Source organism: Canis aureus, chromosome 1 (genome assembly GCF_053574225.1).
Source record: "Canis aureus isolate CA01 chromosome 1, VMU_Caureus_v.1.0, whole genome shotgun sequence".
Taxonomy (NCBI): Eukaryota; Metazoa; Chordata; class Mammalia; order Carnivora; family Canidae; genus Canis; species Canis aureus.
In genome coordinates this window covers 90,158,755-90,183,592 of record NC_135611.1, presented here as the reverse complement: position 1 = coordinate 90,183,592, position 24,838 = coordinate 90,158,755, and the positions used below count along the sequence as shown (strand labels likewise).

Sequence of the window (24,838 nt, the reverse complement as noted above, 5' to 3'; positions counted from 1 at the left end):
TACATTAAAGATTATTAAGAGCAGCCTCAAACACAGCTAGGAGGATATGCATTGACATTTATGTTGTATGGTGACAGACGGTGGTGAGCACTGAGTAATGTAAATGTATTGTCAAATCAGTATGTTGTATATCTGAGACTAATTTAACACTGTATGTTACATTACATTTCTTTTTTTTCTTTTTTTTTCTTTTTTTTTTTTAAAGATTTTATTTATTTATTCATGAGAGACACACACATGAGAGAGAGAGAGAGGCAGAGACACAGGCAAAGGGAGTCCCCAGACTCCAGGATCACGGCAGCCAAAGGCAGGCACTAAACCACTGAGCCACCCAGGGATCCCCAATTATATTTCAATAATAAGAAATAAGATTTTTATCTTATTTAGGCATAGTAAAACCTTTGGAAGAACATTAACAGTGGGTATTTAATGGTGGTAGGATTATGCATGTTAAATCTTTTTTTATTTATCTATCTTTAATTTTATATATATATATATATATATATATATATATATATATATATATAATTGCTTTTAATAGTAAGCAAAGAGAGCAGCTGGGGTGGCTCAGTGGTTTAGCGCTGCTTTCAGCCCAGGGCGTGATCCTGGAGATCTGGGATTGAATTCCACGTTGGGCTCCCTGCATGGAGCCTGCTTCTCCCTCTGCCTGTGTCTCTGCCTCTCTCTGTGTGTGTCTCTCATGAATAAATAAATAAAATCTTTAAAAAAAAATAGTAAGCAAAGAAAGTATCTAGATCCTAACGTAGAAAGGCTCACCCATCTAGCAGAGGGAGTCATAAACAGGAGACTCAGTGTAGACTGCAGCTGAATCAGGAAATGGTGAGGTAGAAAGGGACTTCTAGAAGCATCTATGTAGTCTAAAACCTCATTTCACAGATTAAGAAGTCATTTACTCTCTCCTCGCTTCACTTATCCAGCACCTGACAATAAGCATAGCCCTCAACAAGGTTTCTGGAACCCAAAACTGAGATCCATTGCTTGCCCATGTACTCATTAAAACATCCCGCACCACATGACAAGAGTGTGTAAATATGGTCACTTAACTTCTGAGTGACATTATCTGGGTCTTGCTTCTTCTGCCTTGAGATCTTTGGCAGCCCTTCGGATTCCCTGGTCCACTTCACACATAGACTATTCTGAATAGATCCTCTTTCTCAGATCGGAAACTGCAAGCTCCCTGCTCTTAATCTCAACAAATGCTTTCTCTTTCTCCATTCAGGAGTTACGTTCAGATCCTAAGACTTGAGCCCCCTCACATATTCCTTTCTAAGTCAAAGCATCTGAGTCTACATCCTCCATCCTTTTGTCCTTCCTTCCTCCTCTCTTCCTCTTCATTATGTCCCGAAGCACCCAGAGTAAGGGTTTGCAGTCAGAAAGCCTGAGGACACACCCAGCTCTGCCACTGACCATTTCCATGACCTTAAGTGAACGAGTCACTTCATTCCTCCTCTATAAAACGAGGTTAATAACAGCTGCTCCAGCTCCTCACAGCCGTGCTGTGAGGACCCAGGGAAGTAATGCGTGGGAAAGTGCTCTCTGAGCTCATAAAGCACCTTCACATTCTACTTACTTCACATGCCTGTTATTACTGTCTCCTCATTACCTGTGACCTGTCAGCACCCACTGAAGCAGAGACAGCTATTTGCGACCTTTAGGCTGCTCACGGTGTCAACACTAACGATACAACAATGTGAGCATGTTAGATGCTACTGTGAATTGCAAATTTGATCATAATCATATGTCATCCAAACAAGTATAACCTTTTTTTAATTTTAGGAATATGGACCTTGTTTTAAGATTATTTATTTTTGGAGAGAGAGCGAGCGAGTGCATGAGTAGAAGGGGCAGAGGGAGACTGCACGCTCAGCATGGAACCTGAAGTGGGACTCAATCTCACAACTCTGAGATCTCAACCTGAGCTGAAATCAAGATTTGGATGCTTAACAGGCACCCCTGAGCATGGACTTCTGGAAGACAGTCCTAGCCAGTAATTAACTGGACACATACCAAGAGTCAGGCACTGTTCTCAAGTACCTTACATCAGCTATCACCGGGCAGCATGGTATGAGAGGTTTTAGTATTATTTCCATTGTATTGATGGGAAAATGGAGGCAGAGAATACAGCTGTGATTCAAACCCAGGCATCCAGCTCGAGGGACCATGTCCTTCTTATCCACTGTCCTACTACTCCTTTGTGACCAAGGACAGAAGTGGGGAGAGAAAAGCCAAGCATGAGATCACCGCTCTAGAGTATAGAGGCGAGAATATGGATATGAACAAGGACACCTGGAATCTTCTGGAAAATAAACAAAACTGGAAAACAAACAAAACTATTCAAATTGCTAAGCTACCAATGTTGCTGAGGGCTTAGGGTCATCAGGCACTTCCATATACCACTAGTGAGAATATAAACTGGTACAACCTGTTGAGAAGACCATTAGTAGAGTGAATTGAAAGGTGAACGATACATTCCCACATTCCTGCTGACTCAGCCAAGCCACTCGGAGCAGTATGTCCCGGGGAGATAATCATGGATGTGCGCAAAGGTTGCACATAAGGAGACAGGGTAGGGGAGTCATTGCATTGCCAAATACGTGAACAGTGCACACTTAAAATGATGCTATAGAAAAAGGAATAACATATTCTTAAGGAAAAGAGGTATGTGGAAAAAAGCCCATTGATGAGGCTTTCTTATCTGACTAGTTCAAGTTCTGAGCGGGTTTACCAGCTGTGTGAGCATGGGCACATTATTTAATTTCTCTGCACCTCAGTTTTCTTATGTTTAAGTGGGGATAACAAAAGACTCACTTTACCAGCTTGTGAGAATTCATAAATTAATATATGTCAAGTGCTTGGGATAGAGCCTGGCATAAAGCAAGCGTGTGATCAGTGTTACTTGTTTGCAAATATCAGACAAGTTACCACAGTTAACACACACAGACACACATCATTACAAATATTTGTGATATAAATATTATGAGTAGTGCACCAAAATTCTAACAGAGATTATCTCTAGAAGTGGAAGCAGAGACTTTTCTTTTAAATTTATTTCCTAGATTCTCTTTACTTGAATAAAGCCAGCAATATATTAATATTGAACTACCTCTACTTTTTTCAAGTGGCCTTAATAACACTCCTTTCCATCTATTAAGTTTCTCTAATATAATCCACTCTCTGCATACTGTGTTTATGGAAATAGGGTACTTTCACTGATTTAATCTGAAGAGTCATACATTTTCCCCTTTATTCTTCAGAGCTAAGCAGCTTGCTCGTATTTCATCTCATAAAAGTCTTTCCTGCCCTCCTATACATTTACAGATGGAGAGCAATCCAAAAGGCTCACTAAAGCATAAAAGGTATGGGGAAAGAGTGGATTAAGGTCCCCAGAAAGCAAAGTTAGAGGACACAACCATGAAAGCTTCAGGACAGCCATACGGAAAAAAAAGTATACCTTACCTCAATTAGGGCAGGCCGGAAAATGACTGTGATCAGTATTTCAGCTCCGTGGACAATTTCCCTCGTGTGGCCCGATGATGGAGGCCATTCAGCCGTTCAGCAGGCCGACCAGCACTGCGACAATCATGCTGAAAGGAAAGGAATCTTGGTGAGGGAGATGTGGTAGCGTAATAATATCCTTGCCAGGCCTGAGACCTGCAGAGGAGGGGAATCAATCACTAGAGACAGCTAGGGAGCAGAGAAATCATAGTAGAGTTAAGTTGTTTTCCATGGGGGTGGGCGAGTGGGGTGGAAGGGACGGCCCAGAATGACAGATGATGCAAATGGGGGTCTCCTTTGCTCTGGGGACAAGCTTGGATGCTTGCTCTTGGGGTATATCCCCATCCCTTCCAAGACAAGGGCTGGTTCCTTGCAGACTTTCACCTTTGCTCCCACGGCTGTTCCTGTATTTGTCAGTACGTACACAAGTCAGCTCACCAATACCACCGACTTGTAGATTCCAGAGTCAGACCGCCCCCTAAGAAGCACATGGCCTTTCTCTGAAAACAAGCTCCACAGAGGATTTTCTCTGTGCATGGAGGTTCCCTGGGATTAAAACCTTGGGATTATTTGTAAGCCACTACCACCCCCCAATTCTGAGATCCATCCAGCACCACTTTCCCTTGCAATGCCCTACTGCTCTGTGCCCTGTGCTTGCTCTGGTCCACCACCATCTGGCCAAACACCGTGGGGCCCCCAGTTGCCTGCAGCAGCAGCCAGGAACCTGGTCTCTCTCTGCAGATCACTGCCCACCCAGTGTCTCTCGCAGAGCAGGTGGGCCTGTCCTCCTACTCCTGTCACCAAAAGTCCTCTCTCCCCTGGGTCTTAGTTTTCTGAACTACAAAATGAAGGATGGACGAAAATGTTCTCCATCCACATTGTGCTTTGAGGTCAGATGCCCCTGCATTTAAAATCCCAGTCCAGGGATCCCTGGGTGGCTCAGTGGTTTAGCGCCTGCCTTTGGCCCAGGGCACGATCCTGGAGTCCCGGGATCGAGTCCCATGTCGGGCTCCCTGCATGGAGCCTACTTCTCCCTCTGCCTGTGTCTCCGCCTCTCTCTCTCTCTCTCTCTGTGTGTGACTATCATAAATAAAAAATAAATAAATAAATAAATAAATAAATAAAGCATTATCTTTAAAAAAAATAAAAATAAAAATAAAATAAAATAAAATAAAATAAAATAAAATAAAATAAAATAAAATAAAATCCCAGTCCAGGCACTCTGCAAAATTTAGACCAGTCACCTTTCCTCAGAGCTCAGTCTGTCGCGTGTAAAAGGCGAACAAAGGTATTGACCCCTCAGGTTACTATAAAAGCAAGAACTATGAGATTGTGCGCCTGGCATACAACAGATGCTCAAGAAACAGAGTACTTCCCGCCCGGCCTTATAGGACACCTCCAAATCTAGACCTTTTCTGGTCTTCAAGTTTCCAAATCTAGCATTCTCTTACATCCGGATCCATGGAAGTAATGATACTCTCTTCTGTTAAATTTAAGCTCCTCCACTGACTCTCAGCTGCTTCCCAAATCTGGCTGTATCTTATCTTCCTCCAACTTCTAACAAATACTGTCTGTCCTAGTCAGGCTAAATCCTACTATGTTCCAAAGAACATACCCTGAGACCCTGCTTTTGTGCCCATCACCCCCCATGCAAGAGATGGCTTTTCTTAACTCCTCTTTCAAGGCCCAGGTGAGCCTGTGTCCCTGTAACCCTCACACAATGTCCTAACAGCACTGTCCATTGCTTTGTGTTTATTAAGCTCAGGGGGCCAGCTGGAAAGGCACTATTCTAATTATTTTAAGTTTTTCACTTTAATGTTGGCCACATTTCAGTGTTACAAACCCAGTATTTTTTGGATCAGCTTTGCAAATGCTTTTTGAAATTCATATGCCTTTGTACATTGAGATAGTAAGATCTTTTATATTTTTTAATATATCTTTTAAAGATTTTATTTATTTATTCATGAGAGACAGAGAGAGATGGGGGCAGAGACACAGGCAGAGGGAGAAGCAGGTCCCATGCAGGGAGCCCAATGTGGGACTCAATCCGGAACCCTGGGATCATGCCCTGAGCCAAAGGCAGACACTCTACTGCTGAGCCACCCAGGCGTCCCAGATTTATTTATTTATTTTTTAAATTAACTCCATCATTTCCCTGAAGAAGCTCATACAGGAGCTTATTTCCTCAGCAACGAGTAAACCATACATAGGCAATCCAGGGGTCTTCTCTTGGAGCCAGGAGAGGATTCTAAGTACATCCAATGCCTATAGATTTTGTGTCAAAGAGAATGTGTTCTAATTTGGAAAACCATCTTGTGATCAAACTCTCATCAAGCAACAGGGATGACTCAGAGTAGAGAAAGAATTGGCTGCTACTTTTTACCTCAAGAAAGATGAGGGCTAGACTTTTACCTCAAGAAAGATGATGGCTTAGAACTTAAATGAAAGTTCTAAGGGTGATGACAGAAGACACAGGAATGGATCAAGGGACCCAGAGAAAAAAACCACCTCTGAAGGAGATACCGAGGCAGGAGAGTAACCGTGTGCTTGGAGAGGCACATGAGCCCAGAGAAATATGAGTGATGCACAGGCTGTGGATGGCAGACTAACAAGATGACACTTAACCAAACCACTAGTAAGGAGGTCTCTTCCCCTGAGGACAATTTGCAATATGCTGGTACAGAATACAGACTGAAGGGGATCAAGGAGACACCAGGAGGGCAAGTGCAGACAAGCAGAGACTTTGCTGTCAAGGACCGGGGTGCCCTTAAGCTTGCCTAACCTAAACCAATAAAAGTACCTCCCCTTGCATATCCTCTTACTCTTTGCTTCACCATATGCACAGATCTCAGTCCCCAAATATAACTGACCACAGACCCTTCCAACCTCTGCCTCCCAACACCACCCATGTGTGCCTGGTTTTGGGTCTCTAAGAAACCTCTCAGAACTGTTCAACAGCCATATGCTGTCAACTCTCAGCTCTAAATTCTATTTCCCTGCTTCAGGTCAATGATAGTTATCCATTTATCAGAGAGAGAAAAACAAAAACAAAAACCAGAGACTATAATGTGACAGGTCAAAAGGAACAAAAGTCCAGATTCAGGTCAGATACCGGATGACCACCTCTGTGTAAGCCATATAATTAATGCTAAACTGTCAAAAAGATAACTTCGGGGACACCTGGGTGCCTCAGTGGTTGAGTGTCTGCCTTTGGCTCAGGTCACGATCCCAGGGTCCTGGGATGGAGTCCTGAATCCGGCTCCCTGTAGGGGAGGGACTACTTTTCCCTCTGCCTCTGTGTGTGTGTGTGTGTGTGTGTGTCTCATGAATAAATACATAAAATCTTAAAAAAAAAAGTTAACTTCAAACCTTCAAACATTTATTTTCTTTCTTCAAAATAGTGCTTTACTCTCAATTTAGAAAAATCAAATATGTACCTCTGAAACTAATAATACGCTATATGTTAATTAACTGAATTATGAAATGAACTGAATCAACTGAATTTAATTTTAAAAAATTTTAAAAAGAAAAAAGAAAAATCAGGTATGAATAAATACCTCTACTTTGGTATGTGTGCATGACACATTTATGAACGTAATACACAAATGTGTCTCTGTTGACCTAAAAAGAGACTCGGTAACAGAATTATTGCCAACTGTGTTCTTAGTAATGTTTCTCTCCCAACGGTAACTCCAGTCTCTCTGCCAACAGCACACCAGGTTACCAGCTTCTGCACCATCCGTTCTTCCATCCTCTGCTTTCGTAAACTCTCTTCTCCCTCCTCTGTTATGTGTCTCTACTATTAACGAGCCACGCTGGTCGCAAGATTAAATATTCCTGGTTAGGAACTGAGGCCACTTTATCAGCCCCTACAAACTTCACCCCATGACAGTTTACTTTCCAACATTCCAAACACCCTTAACAGCTCTTCAGCTAGTTGCATGTCAATGACGTCTGCAGTAACAGTATCCACGCAAACCTATGCTTTTGTCCGGGGTTAAGAAGCACTGCTGCATAAATACTTGATGTGCAGCCTGTGCTGAAATTCTAGTTGAGGAGGCATTTACCCGTCCTCTGTCATCTGCTGGTTGCCCAAGGGGGCATAGTTTTATTAATGCTGTGAGCCAGCTTTGCCACCTGCTATACTGAGGGTTCTCAATTTAATCCTAAATATATCCCCCCCACACACACACATACCTCCCAAACATTTCTATTTTACTTTATTTTTTTTAAGATTTTATTTATTTATCCATGAGAGACACAGAGAGAGAGGCAATGACACAGGCAGAGGGAGAAGCAGGCTCCTTGCAGGGAGCGCAATACGGGACTCGATCCTGGGACCCCAGGATCACTCCCTGAGCCAAAGGCAGATGCTCAACCGCTGAGCCACCCAGGCGTCCCTATTTTATTTTTTGATGCGGTAGTTGTGCTGTGGGCCAGGCCGCAGATGACATAATAGCAAAGGATGGTGGCTGGTCAGTGAAACCGTCTGCAGCACAAAGTCTGAGGACAGAAGTGCACGGTGTGTGGGAGCCAGGTAGGTGAGTCTCCTCACAGCAATATTAACAGAACAAAATCATCCACTGCCAGAGAAGGGAAGAGGAAAGCTCTCCTGATACTTTTATGAATTCACTGAAGATCTATGGAAAAAATGCCTAGGAATTTGAAGGCTAATCTTCTGGAATAAACAGGTTTCCAAACAGGCTTTGGAAACAGCCCAGCAACAAATGCCTTTTATGTACCCAGTTTGGAGCGGGTACAGCCACCCACAGATGTGGAGCCATGAGGATGAGCAGAAGGCATGTCAAAGTGGGGATCTGACCATGGGGCACCGTTGCTCACAACCGCAGAGGAAGCAGAGCCTACTCACCGCCTGGCTGCGGCTAGCACATCAACTCTGGGGCAGGAGGCTCCTCAGTACATTTGTCTCTCTCAACTTCTCTCATTCCTGTGGCTGGAAGGTTCTGGCATCCCTCTATCAGAGAGGCCATGGCCAGCTTTCTTAAGGAGAAAAGGGCTTTAGAGGAGAGCAGTCACTCCCCCCCAGATGAAGAGGTTCTTGCAGGAGAGCTGAGTATGACACTGAGAGCAGCAAACAGCCACACCTGCTCGCTGGCTGTGCCCTGAGACACGCAGGCGCCCCAAGGAATGGCAGGGTGCTGAGCGTGGACTCCTCCTGCGACAAAGTGACCTCCCCACATTCAACTGTGATCCAGAAGCAGCAGGGATCAGTGTGATGAGATGACCCAGGGCAGGGGGCTTCCGAATTCATGACACATAGCAGGAGCCTGGAACTCTGACACGACCTTGGGATGGCGGCATGGGAAAGAGACCCAAGGTTAACCTGCCTGTTCCACAGTCGAGGACAAGATACGTTGACCCAGAAAAGCACAGTATTGTTTGCCACGCTGAGTTTGTGTGGACCAAGATTCATTCCCAGTCTGAATTAACAACCGAGTAAGGGAACGAACTCACAAAGCCAAGAGGATTACTATCTAGTAACCTATATATTTTTCAGACAGTATTAGTTCAAATTCATTGATTTCCATCAGTGGATCAGAATGTTGTTCAGAGTGAAGGATGCTGCCAGAGCAGAGATTCAGGAGCCTCTTTCATCATGTGGGCATTTACCCGTGAACTTCAGCCTTGCTCTCATCGAGGCTGTTTAAAGGGTCTGCGCTGGGACACCTGGGTGGCTCAGCAACTGAGCATCTGCCTTTGGCTCAGGGCATGATCCCAGGGTTCCAGGATCGACTTCCACATCAGGATCCTCTGTCTATGTCTCTGCCTGTCTCTCTGTGTCTCTCATGAATAAATAAATAAAATCTTTAAAAAAAAAAAAAAAGGGTCTGTGCTGACAGAGACAGGTATCACTGGAGGCATCACCTGCTGGCAGCCACAAGGCCTCCTGGGGTGGAGTCACTCTGGAAAATTCACTGTCATCTATGATCCTGATTCTCAGTCTAGCCCAAGAAAATTCAGGTCCAACGTCCAGATTTTCTTGAAGCCAAAGATGATTCCTCCCCCAGAGTGTGAAGTTAATGAATAAGCCCACAGCCACGTTAATGGTATGCGTGGGGGGAATGCTGCTGTCCTCTCCACATGAATTACTCCCTTCTTTGGAATTTTCTGGCCAGCTACAGGGTCAGAGGTGACTCTCCCATACCGTCTCCCAGCACACACACGTCTCACCCAGCCGTGGCCTCACGGGGCATATAAAGACATCCGACCTGTGCTAAACAAGATGCTTCTCTAGTAGGGCTTCAAAGCGGTAGTGAAAGAGCCACTGGCCAGGTGCCAGAAGCAGGTGGGCCTGTGGACAGATAGAGCTGGTCTGCAGAAAGGTGGGGGTGCAGCTGGTGCCAGTCAGGACAACACTTGGTCTTACACCTTCCTTGTGCTTTGCACTTTTGATTCTAGGTTTTCTCAAGGGATCCTGGTTTCTTGGGGAGGGTATTTCAGTATCCTGAGAAAGCCCTCCTCAAGTCGGTTTTGATCCTCACATCCAAAGACGCCCAAGTGAATACCATCCTTTCCCTGTTACCATGTTCTTGAGCACTGGACCAGACCAGAGAAAGCAGAGCCAGGCTGGGCATGGGGGGCAGAGGAGGATGTACGGGGGCTAGCTCGTGTTATCCATACTCTGAACTGGGAACATCACCAGGTCTAAGTCTTTCATGCTGTCCATTTCAGCGTGTCTCTCCTGCCTGTCTCCCTAAATCCTGTTTTTTTCTAGGCTTGCATGCTGAATACCCTACTTTAGCTGACATTTTACACAGACACATATAGCTGAATATAGTCCATTCTTCCTCCTGTTTGCAGCTGTACATATCCTATTAAATCAAGACATAGAGGTAAAACTCTGAGATGATGTCAGTGCTCTGCTCGGTGCCCACCCTAGTATAGGCTTGTCATCTTAAACATGGAATTGTTAGCATAGCTTTGGCCTACATTACAAATATGAGTTAAACATTATACAGAAGTGGGAGAAAAGTAATCTAAAGTAGTATTAGTTTTTTTGGTGGCTTTTTTTTTTTTTTTTTTTGACAGAAAACAGGTAGGGTCTGGAGTAACTTCTATAAACCTCCACATACAATTTCTTGATATGGTAAAGAATAGTACAACTTGGTCATGGATATTTTCTTTGCAATCATCATACTTGATTTTTCTTTAAAAACTTGCAATGGGGGGGAGGCGGGGGGGCGCCTGGCCGGCTCAGTGGTTGAGCATCTGGCCTTTGGCTCAGGTCATTATCCCAGGATCAAGTCCCACATTGGGCTCCTTGCAGGGAGCCTGGTTCTCCCTCTGCCTATGTCTCTGCCTCTCTGTTTTTCATGGATAAATAAATAAAATCTTAAAAAAAAAAAAAAAAACAAGAAACTTGCAATGGTCTGGTAACAATGTATGAAGCTAGCTGTTTATGACTCTATCTATTTAAAGAAAAATTGAGTCAGATATATTGTTAAACTGCAATATTGTCCCAGGGGAAAAATTTAAATATATTTAACTTAAAAATTTTTATATAGAGGGCTCAAGAAAAAAGCTTTTCTCTTTTAGGATTAATCAATCAGAAGCAAAATAGTTAACTATGTACACTAAACTACTAATAAACATAATTTTTTTACCCTCTGTGGCTTGGCAAGGGCCAAAGACAAAAAAAAAGGTTACACTTGAGAGATTGCACAGGGAGTAAGGGGCACTCAGTCATCCAAAGTATCCTTCCTTCCTTGGTGTCTAGCTTCATAAGGGAGGAAGAACATTTACAACTTAAAGCAAAGAAAACAAACGCCAAATGAATGCTTTTGTGTGTCTGTGTGTGACCAGGTCAGAAAGTGCTTTCTCTCTGATGGGGTTACCACTTGCTTGGTTCTGCCCTTTCAACTGTAAGCCCCAGGATGGAAAGTTCTGGACCCTCTGGTAAAATTTTACCCTCCCTGCAAGGAGCCTGGTTCTCTCTCTTTCTGTGTCTCTGCCTCTCTCTCTGTGTTTCTCACAAATAAATAAAGTTTTTTTTTGAAAAAAATCCCAAACAGAAGCACCTGGGTAGCTCAGTTGGCTAGGCAGCCAACTCTTGATTTTGGCTCAGGTAATGATCGTGGGGTCCTGGGATTGAGCCCTGCATCGGGCTCCACACTCGGTGGGGAGAGTGCTTCTCTTTCTCTCTCTCTGCACCCCCACCCCCATCAAATAAATAAATCTTTAAAAACAGAAAAACAAAGCAAAGCAAAAAAATCCGAACCCCTAAACCCAGTGGTTCTCAAATCTAAAAAATCAAAAGCATCGATCTATAAAAGCACAGACTGCTAGACCCAACCTGAGCTTCAGGGTCACTAGGTCTGGAATGAGGCCTGAGAATGTCCATTTCTAACAAGTTCCCAGGTGATGCTGTGCTGCTGGTGGGGCTGGTAGGGCTGGTGGGACTGGTGATGGGGCTGGTGGGACCACATTTTGAAACCATTGCCTTAAACAAGGAAGCAGACAAGGCCACGAGCTCTCTAGGACATGATACAGTCTGCGTTAGTGATATGGACTTCCATTCAACAGTTGTTAACCAAGCACCTCACCTCATGAACAGGGAATCTAAGGCTCGGCGAGACAGACGGGGTCCTGGCTCCCCCTCCCACATGTCTCTGAGGTAGAACCACTGTTCCAGGGAGAAGCAGCAAACTTATTAGCAGGAAGCCTCTGCATCTCAAGCACAAACCACACGCCCTGGGAGCTGGTGTGCATCCCTGAAAGGAAATTCCAATGCCCACCCATTACCAATCAAAGAAACAAAGCTGCTCTTGAGAGTGAGATTCCAACCAGATGTGATGAAGTAGCCACAAGGTGCGAGGGACACAGTGACGGCACAGCTCACGGAGACCCAATCGTGGGAGGGGAACAGCACCCGGCGTAGCAGAGGCATGTCAGACACCAGCTCCTCCTCTACTTCCTGACCCATCCGCTCTCTGTACCTTGGAAAGTCTGCTTATAGGGGCCTGTGAAGGGTGTCTGTGCCCGGGCTGCCCCGCTGCTCCCCGCCCTGTCTACCCTGAGATCCCGGGCAGATGGTGGATGATCACCCCAGTGACTCAGAGCATTCAGAACGACATCAACAATTATAGGAAGACTGTACCAAACCCACGCTTCTCAAACCTGGGAGTGCATCACAAGTACATGAAGGGCTTTAAAAATACAAACTGCTCAGGATGCCTGGGTGGCTCTCATGAATAAATAAATAAAATCTTAAAAGAATACAAACTGCTGGACTCCTACACCTCTTGAGTTTAATTCAGTAGATCTGGGGTAAGGCCAAAATTTTAATTTCTTTCTTTTTTTTTTTTTTTAAGATTTTGTCTATTCATTTGAGAGACAGAGAATGTGCACAAGCAGGGGGAGGAGCAGGTGGAGAGAGAAGGAGAAGCATATTTCCCGCTGAGCAGAGAGATCTATGCAGGGCTCGATCCCAGGATCCTGGAACCATGACTTGAGCTGAAGGCAGATACTCAACCAACTAAGTCACCCAAGCACCCCCGAAAATTTAAATTTCTAACAACCTCTCAGACGATGCCAATGATGCCAGTCCAAGGACCATACTTTGAGAACCACTTGTTAAGCTATTCCCTGCTATTAACTAGAACACTATCTTCTTTAATTTATTACATGAAAGGAAAAATTCCTCTGTCAAGGACTAAGAATGTGGCTTTTATCACCAACCATGTGGCTGTACTTTCTCTGTGCTTTAATTTTCCATACATAAACTGAGATCACTACCTCCAAAATACTGTAAATCTGACTAAAGCTTACTACTACGTAATTTAAAAGATGTTACCAATTACCAGCTGCTACTTTGTCTTTTAAAATATTGTTGACTGCTTTAATAGAAATAATCTGTAACATTTAAGACAAGTACCCATACCCCTCATTCACCAGACAAGATGGGAGAAACTTTTATCTTTTAAGAAAGATAAAGCCCCCCCCCAAAAAAAGAAAGAAAGATAAAGCCTACCAAATGTCAGCTTTCCCAAAATCCAGAATAATCAAAGATGCTTTTATGAAAATAAAAGAAAAATAAAGTCAAAAATTTTTAATTTAATTTAGAATTAAAAATTAAATTAATTTAAATTTTAAATTTAATTTAAAATAAAAAAATAAAAAATTAATTTAATTAAATTCTATTGTATATATAATGACAAAGCAAAAGCACACAGGTTTCAATTTGAAACATACTATTTTTTTTTTTAAAGAGTGTGTACTTTCAACAAAGAATTACAAAATATAATGGCTTCTTCCCAATGGAGAACACATGCCTGTTTCAATATTAACAATCATATAAATGCTGGATTTCAATCTTGGGAAGTAAGAGCAGGAATCAAGGCCCATTTCCCCAGAGTGCCCCAAGTCAACTGGGTCAAGCAGTAAAGTTCTCCAAGGAAATGGTCTCTCAACCTCATTAATTATCAGAGCCCAGGCTCTGGTATTTCAAGAGAGATAGCTGGCACCCTGCCCACCCACCATCCTACTGCTCCTCAGTCTTTATAGAATATTACAGGCATAGACCTCCTGTCACCTTTCCTAAGAGAGGAGTGGGTCTGAGGGGGCCTTTCAAATATTTGTAATCCAGGGGTCAAGCGAGTCCATGTAGTGATGATCGATGAGTCCTAATGGGGCAAAACGACTTCTTCCACAATAAGACAAATGCAGGTGACCAGCAAACATCCTGGAAGCAGAGGGCAGAGGTAGATGGGCACAGCCAACTCCTAGCTTCCTTCTCTGAGCCTCTAATTGAAGCTAACTGCAATCACAAAGACAAGAAATGTGTTCATTTCTAGTTAACCAAGTGTAGTATTAAACATTTGCAAAGCATGCATGTGTCACCACTACCCTGTAACGTAGGGAGGCTGGCCCTGTTCCATCAGTCATTCCTGCCCCAGGGGTAATCCCAGGATTTCTAAATCAAATTTCAATCTATCTCCGGGAAGACGGCTGAGCTAGAGAACTCTGTCAACCATTTTAACATTTTCCTTAAAATGCAAACAGAACAATGTCTGTGGCTTCTATAATCCCTGCTGCCCTTGCCACCATTCTTTCCCCACCAGTAATGACTTATGTTACTTCCAGCACAAACAAAAACCTAACAGAACACACAAAGTCCTGGTTTTTAATTTATCACATAAATCTGGAGACTGCTAACACAGTGATTTTAATTTACTAATCTAGGCTCTCCACATTGACAAGTTCCCTTTTGTTCTTTCACTGTAAAGTCCATCCTTTGGTCATGGCATAAACTCATTGAGGACATAAAGGCAGCACCTGACCAATTACAGCAACATGCCGGCAGCATGAATTCTGCAAGTCAGATTCTTTTCCACCCTGTCAGTATCTAAAATTTATACCAGCTCAAATACTCTTCTCAAAACATGCTGGAAAGTTAATTTCCTGTTAAACCTAACCTTTACTGTGTTAGGACAATATTGTGGAAACGTTCGGTGAAACTGCAAGGAATAAAAAAGCCATTCCTGGGGCACCTGAATCAGGGCTGTTGATACAGTATGTAACTCTTGATCTCAGGGCCGTGAGTTCAAGCACACATTGGGCCCAGAGCCTACTTAAAAAGAAAAAGGCTGGGGGCCTACGTAGCTCAGTTGGTTAAGCATCCAATTCTTGATTTCGGCTTAGATCATGATCTTGGGGTTGTGGGATCGAGCCCCATTCAGCTCAGAGTTGGCTTGAGGTTCTTTCTCTCCTTCTCCCTCTGCCCCTCTCTGTCCCATTTGTGTACTTTCTAAAATAAATAAATCTTAAAAAAAATAAGTAGAGCAACTCCTAAACAGATCTGCCACTTGACACAATCTCCCCTTGTACTAGCCCAACAAGAAATCAGATTTCAGAAAGCTTCTAATATAAAGATAGAAGGATGAAAATAGCCATTGTCACCTCATCAGGTAAAATGTACTAATGCAAAGAATGCACTGCTGTATTAAAAATTCTCACTTAATTTATGATAAGGAAGACAAAAATACAATAGGGAAAGAACAGTGTCTTCAATAAACAGTGCTGGGAAAACTGGACAGCCACACACCCAAGAATGAAACTGTACCTCTACCTAACACTATACACAAAACCAACTCAAAATAGATTAGAAGTCTGAATGTGAGACCTGCAACCAGAGAACTCCTGAGGTCGGTCTTGGTGATGATTTTTTTTTAAAAATCTGACCCCAAAAGCAAGAGCAATAAAAGCAAAAATAAGTTGGACTAACTCAAATTAAAAAAGCTTCTCCACAACAAAGGAGACCATCAATAAAATGAAAACCCAACCTCCTGAATGGGAGAAAATAATTGTGAATCATGTATCTGACAAGGGTTAATATCCAAATTACATATAGAACTCATACAGCTCAGGGCGCCTGGCTGGCTCAGTTGGTGGAGTGACTCTTGATCTCAGAGTTCTGAGTTCAAGCCCCATGTTTGATGTAGAGGTTACTTAAAAAAAAATCTTAAAAAAAAAAAAAGAACTCATACAACTTAATAGCAAACAAAACGAAACAACCCCACCATCCGATTAAAAAATGAGCACAAACTGAATACTTTTCCAAAGAAAAGGGATGGCTAACAGGTACGTGAAAAGATGCTCTACAACATTAATCATCAGTGAAATGCAAACCAAAACCACAATGAGATATTATGTCACACTTGTTAGAGTGGCTAATATCAAAAAGACAAGAAGTGGGGCACCTGGCTGGCTCAGTTGGTGGAATGTTCAGCTCTTGATCTCAGGGTCATGAGTTTGAGTTCCATATTGGGTATAGAGATCACTTAAATAAGCTTAAAAAAAAAAAGACAAGAAGTAAAAATGCTGGTGAGCATATGAAGAAAAGAGACACCTCATACACTGCGGGCGGGAATGTAAAGTGGTGCAGCCACTTTGGAAAACAGTAAGGAGTTTCCTCAAAACCTTAAAGTGGAGCTACCATATGATCTAGCAATACCATATGATCCAGCGATTACAGTTCGGATATTTATCTGAAGAAAATGAAAACGATACTTTGAAAAGACATCTGCACTCTCATTTCCGTGCAGCATTATTGACAATAGTCAAGATATGAAAACAACCTAAATGTCCTTGATGGATGAACAAATAAATAAGATGTGACATATATGTACAGTGAAATACTACTCAGCCATAAAGGAGAATGGGATCTTGCCATCTGTGACAACATGGATAGACCTGGAAGGTATTATGCTCAGTGAGATAAGTCAAAAAGAGAAAGACAAACACCATATGATCTCTCTTATATGTGGGATCTAAACAACAAAAAAACAAAAACAAAAAAAGCAAAACCAAACTCACAGAGAACAGATTGGCAGCTGCAAGGGGAGGGGGGGAAGGGGCTGAGTAAACTGTTAGTTATTGTTTAAATAAAAATTTCTATTTAATTGCTACTTGACATGTATGTCTTTTTTGATTCATTATACAATGATTTTTTTTCACACTTCTTTCAAGTTTTTCAGTTCCAGTAAGGCAAGACATGTATGCCTTCTTAAAAGCCTAAATGTATTTTAAATCACTGTGTATTATATATACAAGCTAGAGATATCTAAGTCAGGGAAAAACGGACTTTCCAATTACATCTTGTTTGCAAGTGAAATGACTGAAAAAAGGAAAACCCACGTGTCCTCCCAGCAACCTCTTGAGTGAAACAGTGAACACACACACTCATCTAGTGTCCCTAGGCTGTTCTGACCTGGGCCCACAGATAAGATGGGAAGGGTATCACTTGGTGAGTTTAGAACTTGATTTTATGAGACAAAGAAGCTAAAGCACAAAATCTGGGTCTTTATCAAATATTTAAATTTTTCCTATAAACACTGATTTCTGCCTTCCTGATTCATCTGTGTGTGTGTGTGTGTGTGTGTGTGTGTGTTTTAAGATTTACTTATTTATTCATGAGAGACACAGAGACATAGTCAGAGAGAGAAGCAGTCTTCCCACGGGGAGCCTGATGTGGCACTTGATCCCAGAACCTCGGTTTCATGACCTGAGCCGAAGGCAGACGCTCAACCACTGAGCCACCCAGGTGCCCCTAATCTGTGCTTTTTAAACAAAATTGTTTTTAGGTTTCTGATAAATTAGGAAGCACATCTCACTCTGTGTATCTAAGTTTCTCAGCTGTGACTTGCTCCAATGGCATTTCAACATTCATTTCAAAAAGCAGAATTGTGTGTTTCCAATTGTAAATTTACACAAGATTAGAAGTGCCTGGGACTGGAGAGCCAATCTTGGTCATTGTTTCCCTGCTAAAAATGTGGCCTTAAAAATATTTGATTGAAAAGAGACACCTGGCCTATTTCCTTATCTATTAAATTGAAAAAAGCAACTCTGTTCAACATGTGATCTCCCTTGCTAAATCTTAACAAGTAACGCATTCCTCAAGCTTTTTATTTTACTATTTTATTTTTCAGTGTAGGTGCTCGGAATTTTCTTGACAGTGCTCCTGTGTCGGAACAAACCCACTAACACCTGTTGCCAAAGGAACAAGATGTAACTTCATCAGGACCACGACACCCGGCATTTGTAAAAGGTCCCTCCAGTGAAGCCTTTCTCTGGCTCTGGGATGTACGTAGCTGTATCCAGTACCACTGTTGTCTTGGTAACAATGCCTTTTCTTGTTTAGACATATGATACCACCTGTTCACACAAATACCCTATAGTAGGGATTAGTCCCGGATAGAGCATCGCACCTGGGTGGATGAGCACTGAGATCACCCCCAGGGGCTAGGTGGGAGACAGGCACTCATTCCCCGCCACGGAGGGGACACTAGTCCCATTTAAAAGAAATAAATTTGGCAAAATGCATCCAGAGTCTTTAGTGTGTTATAGTTATTTAATACTATTTCTATAGATGTTCATATACATATATACACATACACAACTTCGTGATTTCTAACCCACTTTGCTTCTAATGACACATATTAAAGAAATAATGTTCAAAGAAATCCCACAAAGATTTAGGCACAAATATATTTATTGCCCCCCACTACTACCACAATAAAATGTCAGAAACTTAAATTACTATTAAATATTAGGCAGACGTTAAACATGTGTATGAAGCCTTATGAAGAACTAAGCCAAGGAGTCTTCAATAACTTTGTTAACGTGAGAAGCAACATAGTTTAGTCTCTCTATATATCCTACACACTTACAAAAAAAGTCACATTTTAAATTGCTTAGTCTATGTGACTATTAATGCAAATTAATGGAAGCAGATGGTGTTTAAAAAAATAAGTGTCCAGTGCTCAGCTTTCATAGTAAATATGATAAAGCAGGATGCATCTAGATTTTTATCAAAAGCATTAAGAAAATCATTTCTGCCTTTTATAGTGATGAAAGTGCCTCTCACAGATAAACTTTCTGATCAGAATGCCTCCCAGAAAGGGTCTAGGTCACAGATCAGGTTTCTAGGGACCTGGGTCTTGATTTCTGTCTACACTACAGGCCGGGCGGGCACCCTGGGTAACAGTGCAGCCAGCCAGCAAGACTCTGTGACCTCAAAACTGTCACCTCCGCTAGGAAAATAAATCTTCATATTCAGAGCATGCCAAGGACACCACATTTTCATAGTAAGTAAAGTATAGGTGCAGTTTTTTAAAATTAAGTCTAAGTAAATTTTATAGAGATACACCTTTTCCAAATGTCCCTAGATAATTTACTATATATAATTATCCTAAATACCAGACATAATTTATGTACTTATATCAAATATACATATATAGTATTATATACTAAAGAATTTAATAAATTCTTCAAAGTAGCAGGGCACACTCCAAGCACAGATTAAAGCCCCTCTCCCTGCTTTAAAATAAAATAGTCGGGGTGCCCAGATGGCTGTTAGTTAAGTGTGTGCCTTCGGCTCAGGTCATGATCCCATGGTCCTGGGATAGAGCCCCACATGGGGCTCCCTGCTCAGTGGGAAGTCTGCGTCTCTCTCTCCATCTGCCTCTCCCCCAGCTCATGCTCTATCTCTCTCAAATAATAAAATCTTAAAAATAATAAAATTCAGTAAAAAGTAATAAAATAAAAACCAATCAAAGAAGTGTCTATCTCTTATTAGGGCACCTAAGTGAATAAGAAAAAGGAAAGCACTATGACATACTGAGGGATGGAAGTAAGAATGATGAATGATGTAGAGACAAGAAGTTAAGCTTTTAGAATGGACTCGACACAATGGAAGGGCGGCAGAAAGACTAGTAAAGGACACATCTAGCAGTTGCAAACAGATGGGTGTCATGCAGATTGAGGTGAGGTTTCTGCCCCAACAGCTTCCCATGTCCCCCGTGGCCCTCCACCTCCCTGCACCCTCACCCCACAGGCAGGGATGGTCCTGGTGGAGTAGCACTGGGACCACCGATCCCGCCCCCAGGGGCAAGGTCTACAGGGAAACTAGTGTTCACTCACACTGCCCCGGGGTGGATATTGGTCCCATAGTCAAAAGAAATCAATCAGGCAAAATGTATCAAGGTATTTTAAAGTTATTACAGTTCTTAAATATAACTTTTGGCCCTATAACGCTGCTTCTTTTTTTCTTAGGTTTATTTATTTATTCATGATAGAGAGAGAGAGAGAGAGAGAGAGAGAGGCAGAGACACAGGAGGAGGGAGAAGCAGGCTCCATGCTGGGAGTCCGACATGGGACTCGATCCTGGGACTCCAGGATCGCGCCCTGGGCCAAAGGCAGATAACACTGCTTCTAATAATACACATTAAGAAAAAGCTGTTTTGGGCTGCCCGGGTGGCTCAGCGGTTTAGCGCCGCCTTCCGCCCAGGGTGTGATCCTGGAGACCCGGGATCAAGTCCCACTTTGGGCTGCCTGTATGGGGCCTGCTTCTCCTACTGCCTGTGTGTCTGCCTCTCTCTCTCTCTCTGTTTCTCTCATAAATAAATAAATTCTTTAAAAAAAAATAAAAAGAAAAAGCTGTTTTAAACTCTCCTTTCCCAACAAATGCAGTAACATATATATTCACCACTCCACTATTATAATAGCAAAACGTTAGAAACTTACATTATTACACAGACTCGCTTCATGTTTGTGAAGATTTTATTAAGATGAGGAGATGCTTGTTTTATTCAGGTAAGTGAAAACTGGGTATAAGGTTGATTCTAGAAAAATATATACAAGTGACTAGAAGGAAACCAATGTTTTAATAGTGTTTGTTCTTGGTCTCAAGACAGTCTTGGGAGACTGATTTTTAAAACCTCTGAGGCTTAGAGGCACTTGGGTGGCTCAGCTGGTTAAATGTCTGATTCTTGATTTTGGCTCAAGTCATGATCTCAGGATCATAAGATTGAGCCCCAGGTTGGGCTCCATGCTCAGCAGGGAATCTGCTGGAGATTCTCTCTCCCTCTGCCCCTCTCCCTGCTCGCTCTCTCTCTCTCTCTCTCTCAAATAATAAATTAAAAATAAAAAATTTTGAGGCTTAAGTGTGCTGAGAATGAGTAAGATTACACATGTTGAACTGCACACCATCATACCTGGTAACATAGTTATTAAAAGAAATCTAAGTTATCATCACACACGACCACCTTCTACCTCACACCTGGCTAGTCTGTGATTTTAGTCAAATCAAAGCTTCTAAGCTCTATTTTCCTCTCCACAAAGTGGGAATAATCATGGTTCCATAGTAGTGGCATGAAGATGAAATGGAGCAAAGAATGCAGAGTGTTGAACTCAGGTATTCAATAAATGTTGATGTTCTCTCCATCTCCTGGGAAGACTGAAAATTTTGCTCCTGCTGGACAGTTCTGAGCCACTTAAAAAAATTAACTCTAGGGATGCCTGGGTGGACTCAGTGGTTGAGCATCTGCCTTTAGCTCAGGGAGTGATCGCAGGATTCCGGGATCGAGTCCCACATTGGGCTTCCTGGAGGAGCCTGCTTCTCCCTTTGCCCATGTCTCTGCCTCTCTCTCTGTGTCTCTCACGAATAAATAAATAAAATCTTTAAAAAAAATAACTCTAAATTCAACAGCACTTGGCCACTTAAAGTTACAGAACACGTGCAACTGTCCATACTACAGGAATACACTCCTATGAGGTCTGATTCTGAGAAGCTCATGCATTGCTCCAGGTGGCTGCAGCTCTAGAAAGGGCCAACATCATACTCACATTCTACAAGGAAGGGACCTAGAGGGTGCTTTTCAAAAGAAAACACTCCCGTGGGTGCATTGATAGGTTTCACATTCCCAAACACCTGCTTCCTTTATATGGCCCGTCTGAACTAGGCCACACTGTTCCAGTGTTCCTCGCCGGCTTGCATCTATGCAGAAGAAATGAGCTGTGTTCTGCACAGGGAATCTTTAAGGCCCAGTCTGCATGAGGCTGAATGGGAACAAACATGAAACCGTTCGCTGCTACTGCAAGAGCTATGGGTTAAGTTTGCTAGATGCTGCTGCTACTGTGTTCTCCCTGGTGGGAATAGGACAGGAAAGGTGGACGGGTGGGTGAGGAAGAGCTTTATAGACATAAATGGTCTCCAGCTCTCTGGTTTACTGAATTTTGCTGAATATGCCTAGTGATCTTTTAAGGGATGGAGGCATGCATTTGCAAAGGAAAAAAAGAGGAAGCCAGACTTTAGGGTCTCTTCTACAGCCATCGACACATATGTGGAAAGTTGGGCCACCATCCCAGCCTCACCAGGCCCCGCCTCGGTGGAGCTGTCCCACCCACTCTCCTTGCTGCCTGACAGCCATGCCTGTGCCAAGTGACTTTGTCCCACTTGCCCCAGTGACCTGTGGGGGACAGAACGGACATGCTCAGAGAAGCCAAAAATACAGTTTATCAGAGATTCACAAGAGGTGACCTGACAAGATAAGGCGAAAATGGGCAAATTGGAAGGCTGACTCTAAAGAATTTGAATGATGCACAGAGGAGGAGGAGTTAGCAGTGAGGCCATCAGCTGGACAGGGTGTTAGGAGGTGGGAGGGGAGCCATGAAAAACTGAAGCTGGGTACAAACCTAAATTATGAAGAGGCCAAAAGTAGGAAGGAGCAGAAATAAGCATACAGTGTACCCTTTTAGATATCAGCTAATGTTAATATGAAGCCATCATGGTTATTGATATTCATTCATTCATTCATTCATTCATTCATGAGAGACACACACACAGAGGCAGTGACACAGGCAGAGCGAGAAGCAGGCTCCACGCAGGGAGCCTGACGTGGGACTCGATCCCAGGTCTCCAAGATCACGCCCTGGGCTGAAGGCGGTGCTAAACCACTGAGCCACCTGGGCTGCCCGGTTATTGATATATTTAAAAACACTTCATTTCATCTTACTTTAGCATTGCCAAAATTACATATAATTACATGACATGTGTTTTATATTATCAGTGTAACACAAATCAGAGCATGTGTCCTCATTATAGAAACGTGCCTATGTATAATTTAGATTTAAGTGTCTCTTTTGAGGACATGTGCTTAAACTGTTTTGTATGAATGGAAATGTCTAAAAAGTTTAAAGACCTCTACCTTGACAAAGAAAGTACACAAGCCAGTAGCAAGAAGCTAGGATGCCAGAGAACAAATAAAACAGAGACTGTGTCCTCTAAGAGCTCACAGACTATGACATGTTATAGATTTAAAAAAAAAAAGGAATCTCTGATTTTTATCAGTTTCGTGACAAATATTTGGGCAGCACCTCTGAGCATCCTGCCCTGGTTGGTCTAGGTGTTTCTATCATTTCCTAGTGATCCAACAAGCTGGCAGGGCTGAATCCAATCTGGTGGGTCAAAGTCCCTCATCCTTCTGGACCACAGACTAATCTGAGATTCTGATAGAAAAAAAAAAAAAAAAAGAACTTCTCCCTAGTGAAGCACATGTAAATGTAATTCAGGATTCAATTTCACTGGCACTTCTCACCTAAAACCCAACGATAAGACACTCATTCTCTACCACCTATTTGCAACTACAGGAACATATATATAATCATATAATCCTAAACTGAAATATTTTATGTTTCAACAATGCCAAGCACTTTTGAGGTTTATTCTTTGGCTTATCTTTTCAATAACATCATATTAGTAGTGGCAATGAGAGAAGTCCCACCAGAAAATCAAACAGCACGTTTATTCTCGAACACAATGCATGGAACTGACACAGACATACTATCACTCCAGTTATACAATGGCTATTCAGAGTTCTCAGTTAATGGAACATTCACAGTTTAAGTCTCAACACAATGCACAAAGAACAGAAATATAGACAAAGTCGCCGTATTAGGGATGTGGATAACAGAATTAGCTTCCTGGCAACAGAAACAGCAGTGAGGGCTATATATAAACAAAAAATTATTTTCTATTATTAATGGTCAGAAAATAAAGTTTGACCAAACATTTCATCAGTTTGTCCTAAGTTACTTTATGCAGCAGAACTATGGTCTGCAGGCTTGCTTCGTCTTTTCTCTTAACCAGAGAAAGTACTTGATGTGATCTCTTTTCCATGTGCCAATGGCTACCAGCCAAGGGGTTCTGCACCCCAGCAGAACCTCTCACTGGCTGATTTCTACAGTGATTTTGATGAGAAATCTGCATTACTTTCCCTACAGACTAAGACTGAAACCAGACACCTCTAGATAAAACCACCACCAGGTCATATATAAAAACTTTTGTGCCCTTTGTGAAGGGATCTTAGACCGCTGTCCAACATACAACTCATTGCCAAAATCCCCTCTGCACATCTCTGACTTGGGGGTAATCCAAATTCTTGAACACATCCAGTTCTATTGGTAAGGCCATTTGGCAGAAAGTACCCAAAGTCTTAAAAAGAAGAATGGGTTGGGGGGGAAAGGTTAACTTTGAGCAAGCTATTCTATTTCTGAGAATTTGTCCTAAGGAAAGAACTTGACACACAGTGATGGGAATATCTCAAAGATATCCATCACAGTGCTGTTGCTTATGATACTAAGAAACTGCAAACCACCAAAATGAGTGTCAGTGAGAGATAGTTTTAATTAAAGGTGTATTTGGGGCACCTGAGGGGGCTCAGTTAAACATCTGCCTTCAGCTCAGGTCATGATCTTGGGACCCTGGGATTAAGCCCCACATCAGGCTCCCTGCTCAGCGCGGAGCCTGCTTCTCCCTCTCCCTCTGCCTCTCCCCTCTGCTCATGCACTCTCTAATAAACAAATAAAATCTTTAAAAAAAAAAGGGTGTATTCATATAATGGGATGCTATGCAGCCATTAGAAAGAATAATATAGATATAGAAATAAAACATGAAATGATGTATATACTGCATTTGGTGGAGGAAAACAATTACTAATAAGTGTATACAAGATCTCTATTTTCT

At 42.4% G+C, this 24,838-nt stretch overlaps 1 protein-coding gene across 5 annotated transcripts in view; it reads right to left on the bottom strand.

The window, feature by feature from the left end:
• KANK1 (KN motif and ankyrin repeat domains 1) overlaps positions 1-24,838 on the bottom strand; it is a 207,766-nt gene that overhangs the window by 134,802 nt on the left and 48,126 nt on the right. For all 5 annotated transcript variants that reach the window (XM_077908297.1, XM_077908314.1, XM_077908305.1 and 2 more), the window contains exon 2: positions 3,478-3,605. The gene's annotated coding sequence lies outside the window, so the exon portion shown is untranslated. The remainder of the gene's footprint in view (positions 1-3,477; positions 3,606-24,838) is intronic.